Here is a 6000-nt window from a genome sequence, read left to right as displayed (position 1 = left end):
AGGTCGGCACAACATGGTGGGCCAAGGGGCCTGTATTGTTCTATGGTATTCTCTAAAATGTAAAACATGATTTTCACAAGAATATTTGTTGAATTACATACCCATGCAAGTATCTTGTCTTGCAAAGTGGAAATCTTTTAAAGCTGGATTTTAAATGTAATGTTCACAATTGATAATTATTGTTTCTTTAAGAAGTATTTAGGAGGAACAAAACCAGCTAAAGGAGGGAATTGTAATGTCATATGGATTAATGTATTTAACCCTTAACATTTTGTTTGCTTTTGTCACTCCCCACTAAGCAACTTGTTTGCAGAAAATACTTTGCAGACCTTGGCAGCAGAAAAAGTTGTGCAACCTGAACCACAAGACCAATCTGGCATTGGGTTCTGGGATGAAGAGGAAACACGCCTGTGACATTCCTGAAGTATGACCAAGCATAACATGAAATCTGTGTCTGTGTTTCAGCAGAGGAATGTGAACCACAGGGTGTAGGCAGGTTTCAAAACTCAGCAGAACCCTACTGTACTGAATCTTGATCAATGCCTCAACAGCTAGTTATTAAGATAGCCATCAATCCAAATTCCTAAACACTTTGATGACTTTTTCTTTTTTTTCCCCCCTGTGCTGTGCTGGAAAGATAAATAGGACTTTTGTTTATTTTTTGACTGTCAAACCATTTTAACAGTACTCCCTTTAATTAGGAGGAAACACTGAGAAAACTTTGACTGAGTGAAATAAAGTAAAAGGAGCATAGATTCATGCAGTCCTGACTCCTTTTTGTTGGACTTGTGTGGATGAGAAGATTAAAGTCAAGGAAGATGCTTTTTCATCTTTGCACTACCCCACTCTCTCAAAAACAAAAGGAGTTTTCTTTATGTCCCTTTCATTAGTCCCCAAAACCTGAGCAGTGGCAGTGAGAAATTCCATCTGAAATGTATAGGAAACCAACTGTGGATCAGTAACTTACACCTTTTGTAAGAAGTTACAAGAATTCTGGTGTCGCACTCAGCTGCTCTGCCAGTTGAGCAGCCAAAGCAGTGGTTCTGGTCAATAGAAACCTTCCAACCAACTCATTAGCATCCTGCCTGCAGTTTGTTCCCCTCTTTCCCCCTTGGTTTTGCTTCCAGCTCAACTCTATAGAGGAGCCACTGTATTTCTCACATGCATCAAGTGCTGGCAACCCATCAGTAAAACTAAAGCTGAAAAAGGTTTGAGCCTTTTGCTGGTACAACCAGACAGTATGATCAGGCAATCATAGTGTCTTTTTCCTGTAAATTCAATGTAATGTAATTTAGAACACTACAGGCCCTTCAGCCCACCATGTTATGCTGACATATTATTCTGCTCTAAGATCTATCTAACCCTTCCCTCCCACATAGCCCTCCATTTTTCTGTCATTCATGTGTCTATCTAAGAGTCTCTTAAATGTCCCTAATGTATCTGCACCCACAACCTCTGCTGGCAGTGCATTCCACGCACCCACCACTCTGTGTAGAAAAAAACTTGCCTCTAACATCCCCCTTATACTTTCCTCCAATCACCTTAAAATTATGCCCCCTCGTGTAAGCCATTTTCACACTGTGGAAAAAGTCTGACTGTCCACTCGATCTATGCCTCTAATCTTGTACACCTCTATCAAATCACCTCTCATCTCTCCAAAGAGAAAAGCCCTAGCTCACTCTACCTATCCTCATAAGACATGCTCTCCAATCCAGGCAGCATCCAGGTACGTCTCCTCTGCACCGTCTCTAAAGCTTCCACATCCTTCCTATAATAAGGCGACCAGAACGGAACACAATACTCTACAAGTCTGGTCTAACCAGAGTTTTATAGAGCTGCAATGTTACCTCACGGCTCTTGAACTCAATACCCTGACTAATGAAGGCCAACACACCATATGCCTTCTTAACAACCCTATCGACCTATGCAGCAACCTTGAGGGATCTATGGATGTGGACCCCAAGATCCCTCTGTTCCTCCACACTGCTAAGAGCCATGCCATTAACCTTGTATTCTGTCTTCAAATTCGATCTCCTGAAGTGTATCACTTCACACTTTTCTGGGTTGAATGCCATCTGCCACTTCTCAGCCCAGGTCTGCATCCTATCAATGTCCTGTTGTAATCTATAACAACCTTCTACATTATCCACAACACCACCAACCTTTGTATCACCAGCAAACTTACAAACCCACCCTTCCACATCCTTATCCAAGTCATTTATAAAAATCACAAAGACCAGGGGTCCCAGAACAGATCCCTGCAGAACACCACTGGTCACTGACCTCCAGGCAGAATATGCTCCATCTACCACCACCCTCTGTCTTCTATGAGCAAGCCAATTCTGAATCTACACAGCCAAGTTTCCCTGGATTCCATGCCTCCTGACTTTCTGCATGAGCCTTCCACGAGGAACCTTATCAAACACCTTACAAAAATCCATGTACACCACATCCACTGCTCTACCTTCATCGATGTGCTTTGTCACATCCTCAAAGAATTCAATCAGGCTTATGAGGCACGACCTGCCCCTCACAAAGCCATGCTGACTGTCCCTAATCAGCCTATGCTTCTCCAAATGCTCATAAAACCTGTCTCTAAGAATCTTCTCCAGTAATTTGCCCACCACTGAAGTAAGACTCACTGGTCTCCAATTCCCAGGGTTATCCCTACTCCCTTTCTTAAACAAAGGAACAACATTTGCCACTCTCCAATCATCTGGCACTACTCCTGTGGCCAGTGAGGACGCAAAGATCATCGCCAAAGACGCAGAAATCTCTTCTCTCACTTTCCGTAATAACCTTGCATATTATTTAGTTTAAAACTGAATTGAATTCAAGTTATTAAAGGTGAAGTTTGTAATGTGGCCATGAAGCATTTAGGTGGCACGTTGCTATAATAAGATACAACTGTGTAGAAATACAAACAAGAAGGAACAGGGCTACTTGTTTTGCACACAAGTACTTAGCTAAGTTTCAAGTCTTGAACCTTCCCTGTTACATTACCAAAAATCACCTGCTTCCATCTCAGCTCCATTGGGGTGTTTCCCCACCTTATGTTTACAGCCGCAAAAATGATGCAGGGTTTCGACCCAAAAATGTCAACAATTCCTTTGCCACCCCATTCCCACCACCACCCCCACCCCCATGCATCCCTTCATTATCACATGGTTTGAAATCTCACTGGCAGACCAAGCTTCACCCTACGCAAGTTCAAATACATTTAAAATAAGCTGTTCATTGAATCTACCAACATATCCTTGCTGGCTTTCATTGTCTCCCTATCTCTTAAGTCCTCCCTGGAATCTCTCAAATCCATCTTTGAAATGACTGTTCCTTCTGCCCTGACTCCTGCAATATAAATTTCTCTTAAATGCTGCCACTAAGGCTGTTATGTGTCCATCTTCAAAATTCATAAATCTGTGTCATCAATTCCACCTTCACCTAATCCTGTAAATTCTCTCCAGCTTCCTGTTTGTGCTCTTCTGCTGATCTCTTGTAACAATCTTCATGATCCTTCATGATATGAAAGGAACTGTGAACCACGTACAATCTTTGAAAGGGGCAATATGCAGAGTGTAGTCTTCACTAAATGCTCCCTAGAATATTGAGATTATGTGGAAACCTTTCAGATCCAATCGTTCAGATTCACTCTGTAACATTACTCTTTCCTGAAGGCATTTGGGAACAATTCTATATAAAAGAAAAACATTTGCATTTATACATTTTCAAAACCACAAGACTTCTCAACGCTTTACAGCAAATTAAGAATTTTTGAAGTTCTGTCCACGTTTAAATGTAAGGAGTGTGGTGGCCAAATTGCAGCAAGTTTCCATAATGTGATACTAACCAGCTAATCTCTCTTTAAATAATGGTTAAATCTTTGGCAGCCCATTAGGAAAAATGCCCTTGCCCTCTTCCAAAAGAGTACTCTGGAATCTTCTACATTTATCTGAGTGATGCGATCTCATCTAACTGCACAAAGACATCCTCCAGCAGTACAGTTCAGTTTCATGTCAGGAGTGGAGTTTGAACTAACGAGGTAATTGCCAGTTTTACATTAGACATAAATAATTCTCATGTTTATCCAAAACACACTTTTATTCATAAAACTTACATATGTACATTGCATTTATGCCATTATTTTGCTTTGCATACATTTCTTGAGCCAAGGACCCATCTGGGGGTTGTCTTTCACAAATTCCTAGTTTAGTTATGTGCAATGGTGTCAGGGCCTTAAACTGTGGCCTTACCCAATTGACCCTTTCTGCCAGCTGCCCCAAGTTTGAATGCTTTCTTCAACATGTCATCCAGGATCGTGGATGTTTGGGTCTGTAACATTCGGTTGTAGACAGCTCCCTGCATGGGTAGGCCAACAAGTTACAGCTAGACCAAAAAGGATCTTCCACTGTTGATGATCTTCCAGCAGTTGACCTTTGTCTCAGGTGTGTAATAATCAAAACGACCCATAGAGTACAATGTTAGTCTTGTTGGGAGGGACCTTGACATAGGCTACTGTGTCTCTTTCCAGATTTCATTGGCAAATGGATACTTCAGATAGAAGGGATGAAGTCTCATCCCCAGTGCACCCACCATGAGAGGTACAAAATTTTAACATTTAATCAGCTGTAAAGAAACCATTTCATTCAAAAACCATTCCTTTCCTCGACCATTGATTGCAGATTCACATTTACAAGAGGATTACAAGAGAAAAATTGAGCTTGAGAATTCACCTCCTATCCATCACACCATCCGCCTCTCTTTAGTCTGACGTTGGTGAAATGCTTCACTTGTATCTGACTAAGGTCATAGCTATGGATTGGATCTGCGACTGGACTCCTGGGCTGTTAGATTCTACAGAATCTCTTTCAAAAAACCATTACGGGAACGATGGGTTGAATGGCCTCTGACCTGTAAGATTCAATGGAACTTGAGAAATATGCAAAACCAGAACAAGTTTTCAGATTACTCATTACTGACAGGTTTAAATGAATCCATTATAGTTTAGATAACCTGTTCTGCAGCCCACAGAGGGTTAATCTATTTACCACAGCTGAACTGCAGACCGGGTCTCCGAAGAGTGGCTGTTGCAGTTGTGTAAAACAAGGAGGGAGGGAGGGAACTCGCAGAGCTTACTGCTGCAGTTAGAGCACTAGCGTGAACGCAGCTGTTGAAAGAGTCAACCGCCCACATCAGGAAGTGGTCGGATCTCTGCGAGAGGAAGGGGAAGTAGGAGAGGGTGAATCAGGCTCTCAGCCTTTTTTTCTCTTACAACTGCACTGCCGTTCATGTTGACGGAACAGAGTCCATGAACAGGGGCAACTCTTCTTCAAAAAGGAAAATTTGAACTTTTTTTTACTGCATCTTTCTACTTTTTTGCAGGTAGGTTCAATTTTTTGGATGTTTCCTTTTTAAAAATAAGTATAACTGGTTACTTTTGTGAATATTTCCGTCAGTGGAGCCTCTCGGTGCTGACTAATAGGGCAGAGCTCGCAATGGGTCATTACAACTTTTTAAACTAATGATGTAATTTGTTCCAAGAAATCACCCCAAATTATCTCAGTAGAAACAATATCTTGCTTAGTTCAGTCCTTGGAAAATGCCATATCACGAGAGAAAATGAGGCAGTTTTCGGGAGCTCTCTGTACAATTGGTATTGTAGGAATCTAATTAGATGCAAGAGAGCATGATATTGTCCTCCATAACCAGGACAGTGTCTCATAGAAACCCTTGAATCAATAATGGGTGAGGAACACACAATCATCTGAAGCACAATGACCCATTGACAATTGATAATCTTTTACTTTGTTCTGCTCAATGTGCTGTGCTCAACCAGCTGAGAAATATGCCTGTCCTAACTCATTGTATGCTGAGTGCGATATCAGCCCCAGATTTCGTATGGAAGTTCCAGAAAGGTAGTTAAATCTATCATTGTGACTTTATTTTTTGGTTAAAGCCATTTTATTTTTGAGCTCATCTTTGGGCAGGTGAATGTTGAGTTTC

The 6000-nt window shown here is 41.4% G+C and overlaps 1 protein-coding gene across 1 annotated transcript in view; it reads left to right on the top strand.

Moving 5' to 3' along the window:
• The first annotated feature begins 5207 nt into the window (after nucleotides 1–5207).
• LOC127573486 (actin-related protein 2/3 complex subunit 1B-B-like) overlaps nucleotides 5208–6000 on the top strand; it is a 40521-nt gene continuing 39728 nt past the window's right edge. The window contains exon 1 of the mRNA XM_052021759.1: nucleotides 5208–5379. The gene's annotated coding sequence lies outside the window, so the exon portion shown is untranslated. The remainder of the gene's footprint in view (nucleotides 5380–6000) is intronic.

The sequence above is a fragment of the Pristis pectinata genome, chromosome 8, assembly GCF_009764475.1.
Source record: "Pristis pectinata isolate sPriPec2 chromosome 8, sPriPec2.1.pri, whole genome shotgun sequence".
NCBI classification, from domain to species: Eukaryota; Metazoa; Chordata; class Chondrichthyes; order Rhinopristiformes; family Pristidae; genus Pristis; species Pristis pectinata.
The sequence above is the reverse complement of the archived record's forward strand: the minus strand, read 5'-3'. Positions and strand labels throughout refer to the sequence as shown.